This window comes from Pseudochaenichthys georgianus, unplaced genomic scaffold, assembly GCF_902827115.2.
Source record: "Pseudochaenichthys georgianus unplaced genomic scaffold, fPseGeo1.2 scaffold_1044_arrow_ctg1, whole genome shotgun sequence".
Classification (NCBI taxonomy): Eukaryota; Metazoa; Chordata; class Actinopteri; order Perciformes; family Channichthyidae; genus Pseudochaenichthys; species Pseudochaenichthys georgianus.
This window is the reverse complement of record NW_027262013.1, coordinates 51-21,753: the sequence shown is the minus strand read 5'-3', so window position 1 is coordinate 21,753 and position 21,703 is coordinate 51. Positions and strand designations below refer to the sequence as shown.

The 21,703-nt window shown below is 42.3% G+C and overlaps 2 pseudogenes; both read right to left on the bottom strand.

Annotated features, from left to right (window-relative positions):
- Positions 1 to 857: 857 nt before the first annotated feature.
- On the bottom strand, positions 858 to 1,932 carry LOC117440571 (urotensin-2 receptor-like; annotated as a pseudogene).
- Positions 1,933 to 4,664: 2,732 nt separating this feature from the next.
- On the bottom strand, positions 4,665 to 20,498 carry LOC117440568 (arf-GAP with dual PH domain-containing protein 1-like; annotated as a pseudogene).
- Between the last annotated feature and the right edge of the window lie 1,205 nt (positions 20,499 to 21,703).

Sequence of the window (21,703 nt, the reverse complement as noted above, 5' to 3'; positions counted from 1 at the left end):
GAGAAATAGACAAAAACAAGAGGACACATTGCATCTGAAGTCCTTGTTCATGAATGTGGAACATAGTTATTGCACTATGAAGGCTACAGAGTATTACACAGGGTAATGCAAAGAGAGTATATACGACAGAGGTGAGATGAAGCAGCTCTTTCAAAGTCAATTTGCAGAGGAGGACTCAAAGAAGAGGTGGCTCCAGGCTGAGGAATGTGGCACGATGCAAACACATTCCCCGCACACAGATGAAATATCCTTTACATGTGGTGTGTTTCAAAGTGGAGCGGCAGATAGGAGAGGGAAGGAACAATCTTTACGTTTCATTGCATTCACCGAACATCAGACATTTGAAAGCCATGGCGACAAAGTGCTACGACGAATTGTTTCGCCAGCATTTCTGTTTTCAAAATATCATATTTCACAACTTATTAAACCTTTGTATTTAACAACTGGCAATTGAAACCCACATATTTTGTTCCCGAAAGTTCATATAAAAACGTGTATTTTAACATAATCCAAGGAGGCAGTAATAGTTTGGCAGCCATGTGTCCTGTCCATGTGAGGATGAGTCTTCTTCTTCTAAAATTAAAATGCTAAAATGTCAGCAGATTTCTATGTCAGCAAACATCCATTGGATTTCTCTTAATCCTTAACAGCTCTGGTTGAACGGCTTTACAAAGCTTACAATGTTCTCAGAATTAGCCAAAGTTTGTAGATAGTGCTACGACAGATGTCTCACAAATATGACACTTTCCAGTTATGTACAAAGAATCTAGAACAGAAATGTCCTCCCTCCGGCGGACAAACAGTCGATACCAATGTCTCACTTGGGTGTGAATGCTTAGCGGGTATTTATTCATCCACTAAAGTTCCTGCAGTGGCGTCGTCACGGCTGACACGGGGTCAGCCCTGCTCGATCCCACGGACTGACTTTTCTGCGCCAAGTAGTCTTTATAGTTCCGGGTCAGGAGAGTGTAAAGAAATGGATTGATGCAGCTGTTCCCGTACGTCAGACACGTGACGAAGAAATTCACGTAATTATGCGCCGCCGGAGACAAAGCACTGAGGGACTCTGGAGAGAAGAGTTTGGCGAGCTGCCATCCCCAGAAAGGCAGGAAACACGCCCAGTATGCCACCACGATGCTGAAGATCATGGACACGACTTTCTGTTTGAGTCCTCTCCTGTTGGCAGAACGGCTGCTGCCTCCAAAACTAGCCTGAACCGCCAGTAGCGGCTCGCTAGCCCCACGTACAGCCCGACGATTATCAATCCAGGTACTAAAACACTGGTCAGAAACAGCACGGTGATGTACGCCTTGAAGGCCTCATACGTCCACGTAGGGAAGCAGATCCTCTTCACCATTCCACTCGCGGTCGGTTTCCCCTCTCTGAGGCGGATCATCACCATCATGGGGAGCGTAGCACGAAAGCTAACCCCCAGATAATCCACGCAGCTAGCCTCCGTTTACGAGTCGAGGACTTGTGAGCGCTGAAAGGTCTCGCCACGGCACGGTAGCGTTCAACACTCATAGCGACCAGGATGAAAGACGCTGGCGTGCATGGTGAGGAGGTCGAGGCTCAGCAGGATGCGACATCCCGCCTCTCCGAACAGCCAGTCGTGGGCGAAGTAAGTACACACGACGAAGGGGATGGTGGACCAGTAGAGGAGATCCGCCAGAGCCAAGTTGACGATGTAAACGTACATCGAGCCCATTTCTACGCAAGGCAGCCGATCGCGTGATGACGAGCGTGTACATGTTGCCCGCCACACCCATGGCACACATGAACATCAGAGTGACGCCAAGTAGAGATGTCACCAAAGTCCACCACCAGCGCCTCCACCACCACCACTGTCCTGAGTTTGCCTCCGTGTTCAGCCCCTGGGCTCAGGACGAGGCCCAGCTGAGGAGTGATGGTGGCGTTGGTCGTGCAGTTCATGGCAGGTTCACAGATCCAAGTGGACATTGCATTCAATTTCAAAAGCTTTTAAAGTCTGTACGAACATGTCACGCTGCGATGTGTAGAACAGATGGCTTCTGGCAGAAAATACAGTAATTCCCGAAACATGCCAACTAAAACCAACTTGTATACAAGCTGTGAAGCCAAGCAACAGCATTGATACTGCGATAGGCGACGTGTTTAATCCAATAAGAAGACGAGGTAGATGAACAATGCCGGCAGCTTCTCGGTGACGATACGAAGGAGCTTCCAGTCGATTGTGATCCCCAGACGTAATGCCCTCCAACTCTCCAAAATCGTGACAAGTGCCGAGGCGAGGTTCGCTTGAAGCCGACTTCAGCACAAGATTCCAGGAGTCTCCTTACGGGGAATAGTTCAGTCACTTTCAATACATTTCTGACCCGGACGTGACCTCCATAGGTTTTCTTGTCTCGAAACAGCGTGAATCGTCAGCTGTACATATCCAGTCCAACTTATGTTCTCCAGATTTCTACCTGAAGTGGAAGAGATCCTTCGCTTCATCCAAATGATCCATGTTGCCCGCTTTCCTCTCAACCTCCTTGACCTCCATTACAGATGAAGCTCGGATCCATGAAAGTCCCCAGTTCGACTAGAAGACCAACGTGTTTGTGTTCTTTGGGGTTTCCATGGTCACTCTCCCTCCTTTTCTCTTCTCCGTCCTACCTCTTTCTCACCTGGGTGAAAACTGGCAAGGACCGATTAGATTTATGAGGTATTCCTCTCTGGCCCTCTGTAGTTTCAAACACGCAGAAACCACCGGTGGGGGAAGTCGTCCACAACCACACCACACTTGCCTATGCACAACATAAAAGAGAACGTTTTATTTTAGCTTGTTTTAGTATGTAAAACTTCTTAATTTGAACCGTATCTTCACAACTATGTAAGAACCTACTTCACCCGCGTTCTCCGAGTGTGAAAGAATCTTAAAATCTGTATACGTTTATGGCAGGGGTGTCAAACTCAATTTCACCATGGGCCACATCAGCATTATGGTTCACTTAAAGGGCCAGTTGTAATTTAAGGACTATATAAAAATGCATAAATAAATATGTTATATATATAAAATAATGTTATTGCCTCTGCATTGGATTATTATCGGGGACAGGGTAATAACTTCATAATTAACTACGTCTGAAAGCAGAAGTCTAGGGGAAATACTTGCAAGTCATCTTCAGTGGAGCATGTCACAAAATGATTTAAAAAGAAAAAAGTGAAATCTTGAAAATAAAGTCTAATTCTGAGAAAAAAGTCAAATGAGAGATGCCATTGTGGCGGACATGTAGTTTGTGTGCTTCTGTAAATCAGCTGTAACCGTTCTTTGCAAGCTCTTGTGGGCCGCATAAAATGAAGTCACGGGCCGGATTTGGCCCCCGGGCCTTGAGTTTGACACCCCTGGTTTATGGTGTAGGAAATGTCACTTTCCAATATAATAATTAAAATAGGATTCAAGAAATGCATTAGGACCCCGGAATAAAGTTCGTTTTGGAAAGCTCACTTCACAACTTCTGAATGTGTGCACAAATCCGTTCAGAGATTCCCTCGACCACTTCCAGAAGAAATATTTATTTTATTATTCATTGTCAATATGTTCGTGTGGTTTGTCAGTCACCATGCTAAGCATAGCAACGCCTTAACCCTCGTGTTGTGTTCGACAGCTGGGTTCGTGGTTACATTTTGACCCATGATTTATCTCAGTCCAAACACTCAAATAACGACTATCATCCAATATGGTTTTAACTACATCATAACTTAACTTATTATGCCATTCGTAACCGTACAATCCTGTTGTTTAGTTTATTTTTATGCCCCAAAAAACATTACACCACATATTTAAGTAATCGTTATCTGACTATAATAGACTCATGTTAGAATACAATCTCCCCAAAAAAGTTATTGTTACAGTTGATGACGGGGGAGGGGAGGCGGGTGGAGGGGAGGGGGGAAGGGGCGTCTAAAGTCAAAGATGAATCTTGATTGGGCCAAATTTGACTTGGAGTCACCCACAACAATCCTGCCGGGTCTCCCCAGACCCGAACGCCAAATACACACATTTTTAGAGACCTTCAGACTTGGCTGAAATCTGTTGTGTAGTGTTCATACAGATGTTGTGGAGGATATCATGAAGCCGTGTTCCGATAAAAAAACTAGAGCGTAGTTATTATATCATTTGAACTTGAAACGGGTCACGGGAGACCCGAACACAACACAATGGTTACAAAAGACACCAAGTCAACACCCAAAGGGAGTTTTAACCAAAAGAACAGAAAAGAAAAACAACAACAACTCCAGTGAAAAAAGGAAAACATTTAACCTTGATTGTTTTAACAAAGATTTAGTGACGGTATGGTTTGCCACATGGAGGCACTGTTGGACCATGCGATGTCTTAAAGTGCGTACAGCTTTTCTATCCCTATCATCTTCAACAGGCATACCTGTTCCCAAACTACTGCAAACAAGTCATTCATGCTGCAAACTGTACAGGTAGTGTGTGTGAAGATATGAAGGTGGTTAGAACGTCTCTGTGTCCTTTGTGGACAAAGCAGCACACTATGCAGCATGTGTCAGCTCCAGCTCAGGAACTGGACTGCTTCACATTTGATGATACATGAAAATAAATCAATGAATAAAATTGGTTTTATTAAAAAAATCTTAATCCCAGACTGAAGGAACAGTTTCTGTTGATGGTCGCCTTTTTTTATTACCCAATCATCAGAGTACACTAGCATAACATACGTAATACAAGAGGCCCAACTTGCCGGCACGGTGCATGCATGTGATTAACAGCAGGAAGCAACAGAACATTGATGTTGGTGATTTGGGCAATGGTTTGTTTGGCTTAGGGTCAGACCAGAACTAATATCTCTTACTCCCACAACAATGAGAGCAAAACTAAATCAGATACCTGTAGTATTAATATGTTTTGGCTATACATCTTATTTAAATGTAGCGATGAATAGTGCCTCGGTCCTCTCGTTGGGATATCTGCCCCCAAAGGGCAGCCTGGGACTTGGAAGACGCTCCAATGTGGCGATGTCAGTGACGAAGGTAGTGCAGGTAGAGTCTGGAGGGCGATGGATGAGAGGAGATGATCCACAGGCGGTCCATCAATGCCTGTGTTTGAACAAGGCTTCCACTTGAACACAAAGCAGAGTCCAACGTTACAACAAAACCCTCCAATGCAGACTGTTCAGTATACCCTAAACCCTAAACCCTAAACCAGGGCTATTCAGTCGGCGCCCCGGGGTTTTTTATTCTGCGTGAAATTAGATAATTTCCCCTAAATTAAATCAAATTAAATGATGTTGGTTAGATTAGCTTCACATCTACTGACTACTGAGTTCTGAACTTGCCATATCTAGAAAGGCCTTGGCGCTATGTTGTTTGATTTAATTGTTGCTGCTGCTTTTAATTGAACTATTCACATCTTAAACTGCACTGTAACTTTTATCCATGTATTTTTTCTTTTAATGTTTTTTTTAAATGCCATTTTCTTAATGTCTTTCGTTTTTGTAAAGCACTTTGAATTGCCTTGTGTTGAAAGGTGCTATATAATAAACTTGCCTTGCCTTTATGGATAGTTTACAAATCACTCCCCTTTCAAACTGTAGTCTTGTTTATTAATAACGACTTTTTTTTAACTGTCATATAGTATTTTATACCCGTTTACTTTATTCTCTTATTTTTTATAACTATAATGATCATATAAAGATGTGCCTTTACCTCACTGTTTGGAGAAAAAGCTTCTTATATTCGTTAGCATAGCTAGCTTTATTATAGCTATATATATATATACTATGCTGTTGTAGTATTTACTGGATCTGAAGCTCTTAATATGATTGCTCATATTTCAAGCCATCTTTTTCCCGGCCCCTTGCTTAGGATCATTTTCATCAACCGGCCCCATTCCAAACTAATTGAATAGCCCTAAACCCTAACCCCCTAACCCCGTTTTGTCCTTGTCTTGCACCACATAAGAAATGTATCGGACAGCTCTTTAACACAAGACGGAAAACTAAAAACGCTCCATCATATGATTAATTTGAAGGCCAAACATGTGGTTTTATGGCTGAGCGAGGGACACAGTTCTAGGGTTCCTTATACGGGTTGTTGAATTTGTCTGAAGATGTGGCACTTTGAGTAAAAAATCTTTAAAAGTGTTGACAACAAATCTTGTATTGACATTCCCGTTTTTTAGGCTAATGTATTACAATGAGTTTCTTGATATCCCTTAGCACGATTACATGTTAGATATTATTGTATATATCTGGACAACACATTTCATTAGTAAATAAAGCAGGCTAACATGCTAAACAAGAACATCTGTAAACATACCTGCTATGCTTCATCATGTAAACATAGTCAAGGTGAGCGATGTAGCATAGCAACCACTATATTTAACTGCTAAGGAAGAAGAAGTCATTTAATTTATGCGCTGAATAATATTAGAGTTGAGGGCCAATTCATTTTTGTGGGTATTAAGTATTTGGTTGTACCCCTGTGGAGCAGAGTAGCTATTGGATGTAAACAAAAGCTAAAGGTATTACAAACAGAAGTAATCAGCAACTTATGATAAAAGCCAACAACTAATTTATATGTATTGAATAATCAAAAAGTGCTCCACTCTCACTCGTGTACTCCTGAGGGGACATCACGGCATCCATGACGTCATTGAAGTGTGTCAGCCACTCCTGCTGGTCGCTCTCTGACTCGCAGGTGAACAGGAAGCCGCGGTCGGGCGTTTCTATGGTGACGCCGTGCTGCCAGGCGCCGTTGCAGTGTGTGCCGGCGGGCAGGCCGGGCGAGGCGCTGTACCCGTGGTCCTTGTTCCCCAAAAACACTTCACCTTTGGCGAAGGCGTCCTTCAAAGACAGGGAAAAGGAGATATTTTTTCATTTCTATTTGTTCCGTTCGTGGTATGCACAACTTCATGTATAACAATTATTTACAAAACATGTCTCTATGAACACACCGTACCCGAAAAGGAGCAGGGAGAAGGAAATAATCTTGTGTTACCTGCCCCTTTCTCAAAAATAAAAATAAATAGATGGTCTGTCCTTCATATTTTCTTATTCACAGCCAAACATAACAGTGTAGGAAAATAAGAGAAACACAAAAACGTTAAAAAAAAAATACTTAGTTCCCACTTGACAGTTAAAGGTGGGGTAGGTAAGTTTGAGAAAACGGCTCGAGATCGCTAGAATTTGAAAATACACAACCGGAGAAAATCTGCCACTTCCTCACAGAGCCCCTCCCCCAACACACACATGACCAATGAGGGCACGAGGTAAGAGTGTGCCCCGATGGAAGGCTGACAGGCAGGTAGGCCATCAGGTAGGTTGTACTTTTTACAGTATTACGGCTTCTACAGATGACATTTTTTTTTATGGATTTTTTGTCAAAGCACTTAAGATATTCATTGCTATCGGGATGCTAAGAGCATTCCATGGAATATAACAAAAAGTGTATCTCGAGCCGGTTTCTGAAACTTACCTACCACACCTTTAACGGAAAGAAACAAAACAAAAAAAACAACAACACCAAAACATCACATGAACAAGGAAAAGGAAAAGTGCAACATCCTCATCTGAGTCCCACTGGAGTATGAACATAGGTCAGCTGAAGACTTTGGAATACAGGGAGGTGTGATCGAAAAATACCATACAGTGTCTACATGTGTGTAATTCTACTACTTTAAAGTGCGTTTTAATGCAAAGTATGGCAAAATGCACCATGAGTAAAACTACATAGGGGAGAAGGGGGTAAATTGAACCACCCCCTGTAACCAGGCAACGCCTTATAGTTGTAATCAAGTGACCAGAAATGATGCAAGCTCCTCCCATTTCTCATTGCCTGCGAAAGAGAGATGCTCACTGTGGTCTGGTGAGTAAACATTTTTACAAAAAAACGTTTTTTGCTTGTCAAAGTAAATGTTCCAGATGTCAGCTATATCGGCTGGCATGTCAAAAAAAAGTATCCAGGTTTAAACACATATATTGTATATGTTGATGTGTTAGCAGCGTATTAAACCATGTGAATCATTAAGCTAAAGATGACTCTGAATTTTAATGCTAGGCTATTTTTTCTAAAATGGTGGCTATGGGGTGAAGTGAACCACGGGCCTTGGGGTAAGTGGAGCCAGTTTTTCAATGGAGAAATGAATGAAAGCAGGCCAAGTTGATAATAATAGGCTACATTAAAGTTGAATTTATCCTGTGTTTGATTGGTAAGATGTTTGAAATTGTATCACCATTTGTATGATTACTTTTCCTTTTAACATGTTAAAAAAAAATCAATAAATCGAAATTTATATTAAAAATATTTGAAAAACTAAGCTTGTATTTGGTTTGTTATTTAAAGTTAACTTTAAGATGTGTTGTAGGTAGAGGTTTGAACAGTGGTTCAATGTACCCCCCGACCTGGATCAACGTACCCTTCTACATGCCGGGGCAAGTTGAGCCACATTATTTTTTAGAAGTAATATTTTCACTGCCCTTGATCAAATATTAATTCTTATCCTTGCCATTGATAGGAGACATCCTGAATTATAGGTGTGTGTTTTCATTTTGACTACGTGTCATTTCTCCTTGCTTAGAGGACAGCATAACTAAAGAATGGCTCAACTTACCCCACTCTCCCCTATTTGTAGTTTCCATATTTAAATGTTATAGTGTAAATATGTACATTGACATTGCATGTAGTTAATGCAGTGCATTGTCATTGTTGTTACAGTACATCTGTACGGAGCCCCTAAAGCAGGGGTGTCAAACTCAATTTAATCGCGGTCCACATCAGCATTATGGTTGCACTCAAAGGGCCGGTTGTAACTTTAAGACTATATAAAAATACATATATAAATATATCGTATATATAAAATAATGTATTATATTACATCATTGCCTCTGCATTGGATTATCATGGGATAGGGTAATAACTTCATAATTAACTACGTCTGAAAGCAGAAGTCTAGGGCAAGTCTCTTCAGTGCGTATGTCCCAAAATGATTTAAAAAGAAAAGCCAAATTCTGGAGAAAAAAGAAATAGAAGTGACATTTTGAAATAAAAATCTAATTCTGAGAAAAAGGAATTCTATGAAAAAATGCATATTTTGAAGAAAAAAAGGCAAATTGAGAAAAAAGTCATATTTGAGATGCATTGTGGGACATGTAGTTTATGGGCAACATGCTTCTGTAGCATGTAACCGTATAATAATCATATTATATTCTTTGCAAGCTCTTGTGGAGCCACATAAAATGAAGTCGCGGGCCGAATGTGGCCCCCGGGCCTTGAGTTTGACACCCCTGCCCTAAAGGGACATGAAAAAAAAAAACAGGGAGAGAAAAAATAAAGTCAGGATAACGACAGGATAACGAGTTAGTATCTCGTGCGCACAAGATATATATATATTTTTTTTTAGAAAGTTACCGGTGCGCCAAGGAGGAAGTGAAGCGCACACGAGACAACCATTTCATTGCAGACTGTTATGTTTACGTGGGGAAATGACAGTGCATACATTATTTGAAATATATATCGTACTTAGACGGCTAGTGACGGGCGGCCCACTTTGGTACCGGCCCAATGGGATTCGTCCCGTATGTCCCGATGGCCAGTCCGCCACTGGCTCTGTGTGTGTGTGTGTGTGTGTGTGTGTGTATGTATGTGTGTGTGTGTGTGTGTGTGTGTGTGTGTGTGTGTGTGTGTGTTCTGAGTGTTTGTTTCCCTATAAAACAGCTGCGGGCAGCAGGTACTCTGAGAGTCACGGACATTAATTCATAGATCAAAGCAGACTGGTTTACAGACTCCAGTTTTTTGCCAATCCGGTGCTTAAACCAATAGCTCTACACCCCTGGCCGAAATGTCCATAAAATTAAGTCTGACTTCAAAATATATCTCAAATAATGTATGCACTATCATTTAATCTAATTTTCTCAAAAAGAAATAAAGTCAGGAAAACGCATTTGTTTCTCGTGCGCACGAGAAACAAATCCGTTTTCCTGACTTTATTTCTTTTCTCTCTCTTTTTTTTTTTTTTTTTTCCATGTCCCTTTAGGGGCTCCGTACATCTGCTATTGTCACTGCTTTGAATTATTTGTCTCTATTTTTATTACAGCAGTGAGAGATGCCAACGACATCACAATAAAGCTATCATATTATATATGACCCGGATGGTGCCCTCCCATCTTGGCAACGTTACTGAAGTTGAAGCAACACAACATTATTCAAATATACGTTTTTGTTCTATATTATATAAACGTACCGCTATACTCGTGTCGGAAAGAGGCCACCGAACATTTTATTTGATGAATTGAACAGTCTTTAACAACTAGCTACTACGCACGATAACGTTGCTAGCTTGTAGCTAACAGCGGGATCAACACTTCTTGTGAGGGCACAGCTGCCATGTTTGATTTAAGACAACGCTACCTGGTCAAACTTCACACACTCTGCACAGTGTGTGAGATGGCAGTGAACTGAATTGAGACACATCATGAGTGTTGTTTTTCTTTAGCTTAAGGCTACTTTCAGCTCTCAAACAACACTACCAGCCTTGCTAGCTGCGTAGCTTTTTTGGATTGCTAGGTCGGACCACCTCTTTGGTCCAGACTGAAATTCCTCTAATGCTCAATTTAATAATACAACTGAAAACCCAGATTTATGATTACAACGTAAATTATAGACGGATTATTCCCTTGCATTTTTACATGTGTACATTTTATTGTTAGCCTTTTTTTCAGAGGCCATTCAGCATTTTCCCTTGAATGTAACTATTGCATGATCCCCATTAAAACAATTACCTTTGATGTGTCATAACCACAAGCCGACACTGCTTAAACATCCCAAATACATCTCCCTTTGCTATCAGACAGTCTGAACACATGGCATACACAGTGCCTCGTTGTAAACCCGACATCAAACATACATTATTCAGACATATCTCAGGGATCAAGTGACACTCTCTTTGAGCCTCCTCCACATATTCCCAGTCGACACACTTCTCTAGACTTCCTCTTCCTTTCATCTACCAGTTTGTCTTGTGTTACACTCTCAGGGGAAGTTGGACATTTCGGTCACCTATAATTATTGCACCTCTCCATTGAACTATTGCATCAGCTGAGCTAATCATGCTAGGCTATCTGATCTGCCTTTAGCCACGTGTTGGGCAATCTGTGCCGCCCCCTCTGAAGGAAAGTCTCGGTGATTAAAACTGTGAGTCAGAATCTAACTTTCACAATGTCTCAAGCACCAATATCAGATCAAGTCTAACACATAGTCTGTGGAAGTTCCCAGTGTAGTGTACAGCGTCAAGCAACTCTAAATTGTTAGCGTTTCACTTCCTTTTAAGGCCATCTATACAGTGAGGTCATGGCAAAAGGCCACATGTATAACAAGGTTATGAAAGCACCTTTATATCAGACACTCCCCACTGAGTCATGCTTAATGCCCCCCCTCCTCCCACTCGGCATGATACTTATTTATATCATTTTATATGAGCACTGGAATACCTTCGAGCAGAGACTTGAATCACATGTCATGGACTCGGGTGACAAATATGACTTAAGAAGCAACTAGACAAAATGAATACATTGTGATTTTCAACTCGACTTTAGTGCCCAAATATTAAAACATGGGTTATTATAAACTCTGGACTTTACTTCCGTTTTTACTTGGAACTAGTCCGTCTTAACTTGGGTTTACTCACTCCTGAGTTAGGACGTCCCATTCTTGACCTGGGCAACTTTGGACTAGTATATCATGTCTTGGGACTTGTATGTCTTTAATTTGGGCTTGTATGTCTTTAATTGGAACTTGTCAGTGAGGACCCATTTTTCTAGACTTGCAACTAGACTGTATTTACTTGAGACTATAGTCTGTCTTGACTTGAGACTATAGTCTGTCTTGACTGACTTGACTCGGGACTATAGTCACTCTGAATTGACTCGGGACTATAGTCTTTCATTACTCGGGACTATAGTCTGTCTCGATTTGGGACTATAGTCTGGCTCGACTTGGGACTATAGTCTGGTTTGATTTGGGACTATAGTCTGGCGCGATTTGGGACTATAGTCTGTCTTATATATATATTATAGTCTGTCTTGATTTGGGACTATAGTCTGTCTTGACTCGGGACTATAGTCTGTCTCGATTTGGGACAATAGTCTGTCTTGACTCGGGACTATAGTCTGGCTCGACTTGGGACTATAGTCTGTCTTGACTTGGGACTATAGTCTGTCTTGACTCGGGACTATAGTCTTGATTTGGGACTATAGTCTGTCTTATATATATATATATATATATTATAGTCTGTCTTGATTTGGGACTATAGTCTGTCTTGACTCGGGACTATAGTCTGGCTCGACTTGGGACAATAGTCGGTCTTGATTTGGGACTATAGTCTGTCTTGACTCGGGACTATAGTCTGTCTTGACTCGGGACTATAGTCTGTCTTGACTCGGGACTATAGTCTGTCTTGATTTGGGACTATAGTCTGTCTTGACTCGGGACTATAGTCTGTCTTGACTCGGGACTATAGTCTGTCTTGACTCGGGACTATAGTCTGTCTTGATTTGGGACTATAGTCTGGCTCGACCTGGGACTATAGTCTGTCTCGATTTGGGACTATAGTCTGTCTTGACTCAGGACTATAGTCTGTCTTGACTCGGGACTATAGTCTGTCTTGACTCAGGACTATAGTCTGTCTTGACTTGGGACTATAGTCTTGCTCGACTTGGGACTATAGTCTGTCTTGACTCGGGACTATAGTCTGGCTCGATTTGGGACTATAGTCTGGCTCGATTTGGGACTATAGTCTGGCTCGATTTGGGACTATAGTCTGGCTCGACTTGGGACTATAGTCTGGCTCGATTTGGGACTATAGTCTGGCTCGATTTGGGACTATAGTCTGGCTCGATTTGGGACTATAGTCTGGCTTGATTTGGGACTATAGTCTGTCTTGACTCGGGACTATAGTCTGGCTCGATTAGGGACTATAGTCTGGCTCGATTTGGGACTATAGTCTGGCTCGACTTGGGACTATAGTCTGGCTCGATTTGGGACTATAGTCTGGCTCGACTTGGGACTATAGTCTGGCTTGATTTGGGACTATAGTCTGTCTTGATTTGGGACTATAGTCTGGCTCGACTTGGGACTATAGCCTGGCTCGATTTGGGACTATAGTCTGGCTTGACTTGGGACTATAGTCCAGGGATGGGTAAATGTCAAAAACAAAGTGACAGTAACAGACTGTGTTTGTACCTATAGTACTACCAAACAAAGTAGGCATTTTCTTTGTGCCACTGCATCTCACAAATAAACAAGGACATTTAATAATCAGACCCTGCAATAAAATAAATCATGTTTCACTTTAGTTTTTCAAGTAACTCAACTCAAACTCACTCGTCACTCACTCAGCATCATCAGACAGGTTTTTAGGAATATGAGCATGTCCACATTTCCAGGTATTTAGAAGCTGGGATGTTTGGGCGTTTACAATATCCCCTGCTCTGGAAAGAACTCTCTTGCTTGGTGCTGATGTTGCTGGGACAGCAGTGGTCGCGTTAACCGAATATTTTATTTAACAATGACGGAAAAATCTGAAAGCAGTCTGTCAACTCATTTTGACAGATTAGAACAAAGGCAGCGAGGCTCTGGACTTATGCCGTGTTATGCTGCCCTCCAAAAGGAAATGATATAGTTTCCAAACCGTACTTTGCCGTACAGATCAGCACATGTCTGGGAGGTTTTGCTTTACGCTGTGCGCTCTCCCGCGAGGTGCCTGCACACTCGGCATAACACCGCCCCCCCCCCCGTTGACAGTTCACGAGCGTGCTCTCTTGTGAACTGTTCAGACCCGACGGGTAATAAGGGATTATGACGGACATTTTACGATCCTGTCTGTCAAAATGACGGACAGCGAAAAAGTCTAACGCCACCTCAGTGGGACGGAGATACGCTTTGGCCATGGGTGACAGCAGTGGGTCAAACTGTGCATTGTTTCTCCACCACTTCAACAACAATACCGTTTTTAATAATAATAATATTATTCATTTATTTTATATAGGCGCCTTTCAAGGCTCTCAAGGTCGCCGTACAAACACATAAAAAACAAGATACACAATACATGACACCAGCATAAGAGACATAAACAAGACACTTTGGACCTGTCATTCTTGCCTTTGGACTTAATTGGGATTTGAGCAAAGCTTTCTCTCGGTCCCGCCTTTGTGTTGTATCAACTTCGGCCTACATATAAACTGACACACTGAAGTCTCTGTGATGTGTGTGGGTGTGTGAAGAGATGCCATACCAGAGGATCTTTGAAGTACATGAGTCTCCTCTGGTCCAGAGTGAACCAGCGCTTCTTGAAGCCTTCTGTGTGCTGTAGGGAGACACGAGGAACAGACAGTCAGACAGAGAGACACTGAGAGAGACACAAGGCAGTATTGTAATAGCACTGGAGGTGTCGTGTGTCTCGCTTTTAATTAAATAGGTGAGTCGTACTGTCTTCCTCATCTTTCTAACTTGACTTTTTGGTATGAGGGATTCCTGAGTCAGGCTCTCCTGCTACACGCATGCGTGTAAGACTATTGATTATTAAAGTGGCGGTGGCTGCCGATAAGGATCATCGATATACAAAATATATCAATCAGGGAAATTGCATTTGATTGATTTCGACTGGACAGTTGGAGACACATTGTTTCAGCAATATAATACACTTGTTTGGATTAATGCGATATTTAAAAATGGAAAATAGATGGAGCCCCTGACAAAAAAGCAATGATTGTGTGCTGCAGGGATTTGTATTCATGTTTAACTTGACTGATACGGAATCTCTTAACAGCCTGATTCAACCACGTGGTCAAGAATACTTCCCGTTTTATAAATCAGTACTTAGCATTCCTTTATAAATGTCCATGGAGCATTACAAGTGCATCAAACCTGAAATAAGTCTTACATTTTATATCAGGATGTTCTGCTTGTGCTTCATACTAACACTGTCTGCACGTTTGAGAGGCATAACACTCCGACACTGAATTCAAAATGGCAAAATTGAAAGCTGAATTAATTTCAGCAGGTTAGGTGAAAGCTATTGAATAAAACGCGACACCTTCTGAGAGTTTATTGAAGCAGCTTTAGAGAACCGACGCTCAGGTCCCAATCTGCAGCCAAAGAGTCTTCATAGAAGTGTTTGATCTCCTCGTAGCAAACAGTCTTCTGTGACTCCTTCCCCAAATATGTCTCGTAGGTGCGCGAGGAAATGAATGCTGACGTTCGTTTAGCGAATCGTCCCAAAGCGGTGAGTTAGTGGCTCCTTTCATCTCACCGCCTGACACAGAGAATACACTGAGAGTGTGTCTGAATACTGAAGCGGCTGTTTCCTCGAGGATCAGGTTACTGTGTGTGTAGCTGTCTGAGGTGTAGATCAGTGTGTAGTGTCTCTACTTTAAAGAGTCCTCTCCTGCTGATGTTCAGGTGTATATCAGTATGTAGTGTCTCTACTTTAAAGAGTCCTCTCCTGCTGATGTTCAGGTGTATATCAGTATGTAGTGTCTCTACTTTAAAGAGTCCTCTCCTGCTGATGTTCAGGTGTATATCAGTATGTAGTGTCTCTACTTTAAAGAGTCCTCTCCTGCTGATGTTCAGGTGTATCTCAGTATGTAGTGTCTCTACTTTAAAGAGTCCTCTCCTGCTGATGCTCATGTGTATATCAGTATATAGTGTCTCTACTTTAAAGAGTCCTCTCCTGCTGATGTTCAGGTGTATATCAGTATGTAGTGTCTCTACTTTAAAGAGTCCTCTCCTGCTGATGTTCAGGTGTATATCAGTATGTAGTGTCTCTACTTTAAAGAGTCCTCTCCTGCTGATGTTCAGGTGTATATCAGTATGTAGTGTCTCTACTTTAAAGAGTCCTCTCCTGCTGATGTTCAGGTGTATATCAGTATGTAGTGTCTCTACTTTAAAGAGTCCTCTCCTGCTGATGTTCAGGTGTATATCAGTATATAGTGTCTCTACTTTAAAGAGTCCTCTCCTGCTGATGTTCAGGTGTATGTCAGTATGTAGTGTCTCTACTTTAAAGAGTCCTCTCCTGCTGATGTTCAGGTGTATATCAGTATGTAGTGTCTCTACTTTAAAGAGTCCTCTCCTGCTGATGTTCAGGTGTATATCAGTATGTAGTGTCTCTACTTTAAAGAGTCCTCTCCTGCTAATGTTCAGGTGTATATCAGTATGTAGTGTCTCTACTTTAAAGAGTCCTCTCCTGCTGATGTTCAGGTGTATATCAGTATGTAGTGTCTCTACTTTAAAGAGTCCTCTCCTGCTGATGTTCAGGTGTATATCAGTATGTAGTGTCTAAAATGTTGCTTCATGCTCAGCCAAAATGTTGTGTGCGTCACTCGCCCTGGGGCCGGTCTTTTCCATGAATCCTTCCTTCAGAAAGTTCCGGGTGAGTTTGTGTACCAGCTGAAAACAAGAAGCAAAGACAAGAAATTAAGAATAACCCTGAGGATAGCATCTCACCGGCACATATATTTTATAAAAGCTTAGCATCTACGGTAGGCGTTTTTCAAATACCTACTGTGTGTGTGTGTGTGTGTGTGTGTGTGTTTACCTCAGCATCTGTCGCCCCAGGGAAGGCCACCATGAGATAGTGAAGCTGAACCGCTCTAATCGTGTTGAACCAGTCCACGATCTCCTGATGAAGACACACAGAGGCGGAGAGAAGCACGTGAGGAAAGACACTCTTCTAAGAATATGGGGGGAACATGCTAAAATAACCCAGAGATAAATAGATATAGGAAACTGAATTTCGAAACCAAAAGTTGTCTTTTTATGTCTTAAAACAAGAACTAAAACTCACCAGCTAGTCATTAATCATTTCAATAACTTCCACATTTTTCTATATTTAAACAGTTTTGCAAAAGATTGGATGCTGTGTCTATTTATTTGAAATAACTTCTCAATCTGATCAGCTCATTTTCAGACAGGTTTTTATAGAAATGGATCAAAAAGAGAGAGAATCTTTGTACCTGAAACTTTCAGAGTCTCTTTCCACAGAGGGGACACATGTTGATGGAGAAGAGACATGAAGAAGAGGGGACACATGTTGATGTAGAAGAGACATGGAGAAGAGGGGACACATGTTGATGTAGAAGAGACATGGAGAAGAGGGGACACATGTTGATGTAGAAGAGACATGGAGAAGAGGGGACACATGTTGATGAAGAAGAGGACATGGGGAAGAGGGGACACATGTTGATGTAGAAGAGACATGAAGAAGAGGGGACACATGTTGATGTAGAAGAGACATGAAGAAGAGGGGACACATGTTGATGTAGAAGAGACATGAAGAAGAAGGGGACACATGTTGATGTAGAAGAGACATGGAGAAGAGGGGACACATGTTGATGTAGAAGAGACATGAAGAAGAGGGGACACATGTTGATGTAGAGAGACATGGAGAATAGGGGACACATGTTGATGTAGAAGAGACATGAAGAAGAGGGGACACATGTTGATGTAGAAGAGACATGAAGAAGAGGGAACACATGTGATGTAGAAGAGACATGGAGAAGAGGGGACACATGTTGATGTAGAAGAGACATGGAGAAGAGGGGACACATGTTGATGTAGAAGAGACATGGAGAAGAGGGGACACGTGTTGATTTAGAAGAGACATGAAGAAGAGGGGACACGTGTTGATGTAGAAGAGACATGAAGAAGAGGGGACACATGTTGATGTAGAAGAGACATGAAGAAGAGGGGACACATGTTGATGAAGAAGAGACATGGGGAAGAGGGGACACATGTTGATGTAGAAGAGACATGAAGAAGAGGGGACACATGTTGATGTAGAAGAGACATGAAGAAGAGGGGACACATGTTGATGTAGAAGAGACATGAGAAGAAGGGGACACATGTTGATGTAGAAGAGACATGAAGAAGAGGGGACACATGTTGATGTAGAAGAGACATGAAGAAGAGGGGACACGTGTTGATGTAGAAGGAGACATGAAGAAGAGGGGACACATGTTGAATGTAGAAGAGACATGAAGAAGAGGGGACACATGTTGATGTAGAAGAGACATGGAGAAGAGGGGACACATGTTGATGTAGAAGAGACATGGAGATGAGGGGACACATGTTGATGTAGAAGAGACATGTAGAAGAGGGGACACATGTTGATGTAGAGGAGACATGGAGAAGAGGGGACACATGTTGATGTAGAAGAGACATGAAGAAGAGGGGACACATGTTGATGTAGAAGAGACATGAAGAAGAGGGGACACGTGTTGATGTAGAAGAGACATGAAGAAGAGGGGACACGTGTTGATGTAGAAGAGACATGAAGAAGAGGGGACACATGTTGATGTAGAAGAGGCATGAAGAAGAGGGGACACATGTTGATGTAGAAGAGACATGAAGAAGAGGGGACACATGTTGATGTAGAAGAGACATGAGAATGAGGGGACACATGTTGATGTAGAAGAGACATGTAGAAGAGGGGACACATGTTGATGTAGAAGAGACATGGAGAAGAGGGGACACATGTTGATGTAGAAGAGACATGAAGAAGAGGGGACACATGTTGATGTAGAAGAGACATGAAGAAGAGGGGACACATGTTGATGTAGAAGAGACATGAAGAAGAGGGGACACGTGTTGATGTAGAAGAGACATGAAGAAGAGGGGACACATGTTGATGTAGAAGAGACATGAAGAAGAGGGGACACGTGTGATGTAGAAGAGACATGAAGAAGAGGGGACACGTGTTGATGTAGAAGAGACATGAAGAAGAGGGGACACATGTTGATGTAGAAGAGACATGGAGAAGAGGGGACACATGTGGATGTAGAAGAGACATGAAGAAGAGGGGACACATGTTGATGTAGAAGAGACATGAAGAAGAGGGACACATGTTGATGTAGAAGAGACATGAAGAAGAGGGGACACATGTTGATGTAGAAGAGACATGAGAAGAGGGGACACATGTTGATGTAGAAGAGACATGGAGAAGAGGGGACACATGTTGATGTAGAAGAGACATGAAGAAGAGGGGACACATGTTGATGTAGAAGAGACATGAAGAAGAGGGGACACATGTTGATGAAGAAGAGACATGGGGAAGAGGGGACACATGTTGATGTAGAAGAGACATGAAGAAGAGGGGACACATGTTGATGTAGAAGAGACATGAAGAAGAGGGGACACATGTTGATGTAGAAGAGACATGGAGAAGAGGGGACACATGTTGATGTAGAAGAGACATGAAGAAGAGGGGACACATGTTGATGTAGAAGAGACATGGAGAAGAGGGGACACATGTTGATGTAGAAGAGACATGGAGAAGAGGGGACACATGTTGATGTAGAAGAGACATGAAGAAGAGGGGACACATGTTGATGTAGAAGAGACATGAAGAAGAGGGGACACGTGTTGATGTAGAAGAGACATGAAGAAGAGGGGACACATGTTGATGTAGCAGAGACATGAAGAAGAGGGGACACATGTTGATGTAGAAGAGACATGAAGAAGAGGGGACACATGTTGATGTAGAAGAGACATGGAGAAGAGGGGACACATGTTGATGTAGAAGAGACATGGAGATGAGGGGACACATGTTGATGTAGAAGAGACATGTAGAAGAGGGGACACATGTTTGATGTAGAGGAGACATGGAGAAGAGGGGACACATGTTGATGTAGAAGAGACATGAAGAAGAGGGGACACATGTTGATTAGAAGAGACATGAAGAAGAGGGGACACGTGTTGATGTAGAGGAGACATGAAGAAGAGGGGACCGTGTTGATGTAGAAGAGGCAATGAAGAAGAGGGGACACATGGTTGATGTAGAAGAGACATGAAGAAGAGGGGACAAGTGTTGATGAAGAAGACATGAAGAAAGGGGACACATGTTGATGTAGAAGAGACATGAAGAAGAGGGGACATGTTGATGTAGAGAGACATGAGAAGAGGGGACAACATGTTGATGTAGAGAGACATGAAGAAGAGGGGACACATGTTGATGTAGAGAGACATGAAAGAGGGGACACATGTTGATGTAGAAGAGACATGAAGAAGAGGGGACACATGTTGATGTAAGAGACATGGAAGAAGAGGGGACACATGTTGATGTAGAAGAGACATGGAAGAAGGGGACACATGTTGATGTAGAAGAGACATGAGAAGAGGGGGACACATGTTGATGTAGAGGAGACATGGAGAAGAGGGGACATGTTGATGTAGAAGAGACATGAGAAGAGGGACACATGTTGATGTAAAAGAGACATGAAAAGAGGGGACACGTGTTGATGTAGAAGAGACATGGAAGAGAAGGGGACACGTGTTGATGTAGAGGAGACATGAAGAAGAGGGGACATGCATGCAGACCTTTCCTTGCGTGGTAGACGAAAATGTTGCGCGTGCTGTAGTCTTTAGGTAGGGGATCTGCAGGCCGTTGGGGTTTCCGATCTTCTCCGGCTGGAAGTGGCGTTGATGGTGTCCACTTTGATCACTGCTTTGGGCTCCTTAGCCTGAGGAAGGAGGGAGGAGGAAGAAGAGGAAAGGAGGTGTTAGGAATGCAAGGGTCAAGACAACGTCTGGTAAAGCAAAGAGCAAATGTCTACAGTTTGTTTGGACTTATTTTATTACACCAGTCTGAATCTGAAATTTGAAACAGCTAAATATTTGCTATTGCTATCAGGTATGTTATCTTGTTTTTGTTCCACCTTGAGGGAGGGAGGGAGGAAGGAAAGGAAAAAGGAGGTGTGTTAGAATGTAAGGGTCAACAATAAGAACTGTATATCTAATGTTTAGGGATTTTTTTAAACAGCAAATGTCTACAGTTTGTTTGGACTAATTAATGAAACACTATTTATTGTATTCCATCTATTGCTGTCGGTACTTTTATAATTTTGTGGTCCCACCTTAATACCGTACTTTTCGGACAAAATAAGCGCGACTTTTTTCCCCATTTTTTCATACAGCTAGCGGCCACTAGGGAACCTCCTACATCTAATGGATTTTTATAGTTAAAATTAACCACCTTAACACGATGGGCTCTAGGACCGGTCCGCGCCCGCCACTTTTAAGCGGCGGGCTCCAGCAGAAAAGCTGGAGGCCGGAAAAGAGTGAGACAGGTAGCGCGCCAAAGTAAAAGTGTAACCGAGAGACAGAACGAGAGCGAGACAGACGGACAATTAGCTGCTGCGGACTTTAGTCCGAAAAGTACGGCTCTTTTTTATTACCTTCACCAAGGAAGAGGTTTTCGATTTGTTTTGTCAGCAGGATTAGAAAAACTAGCAGTGTGACTTTCATCAACTTGGTGGAAGGGCGTAACATAAGCCGAGGAAAAGCCAAATTACATTTTCGAGTGGATGCGGATCACAACGTGGCACACAACTTATGTTTGACTTCTTTAAACATTGCTGCATTCAGGTTCGAATACATCTGAAGAAGGAGTTGGAAAAGTCAGGTAAACGTCCGGCTGTTTCAACAACTCTGTTACAGATATTGACATGTTGTCTTAAAGCTGTAAGCAATACAATGTACGGAAGGACTCATCCTTGTACTTCGATGTTTCTATCCACTATTATAATTTAAAAGCCCATATAAAACAAAATCAGACACTTCCAAACTCAAAGCATCACCATCCGTGATGCATTTGAACGCACCATTGACTTTGGCTAATGTCTGCACTGTAGACAACACTCTGTATATTGTTAGAGAAGTTAAATAA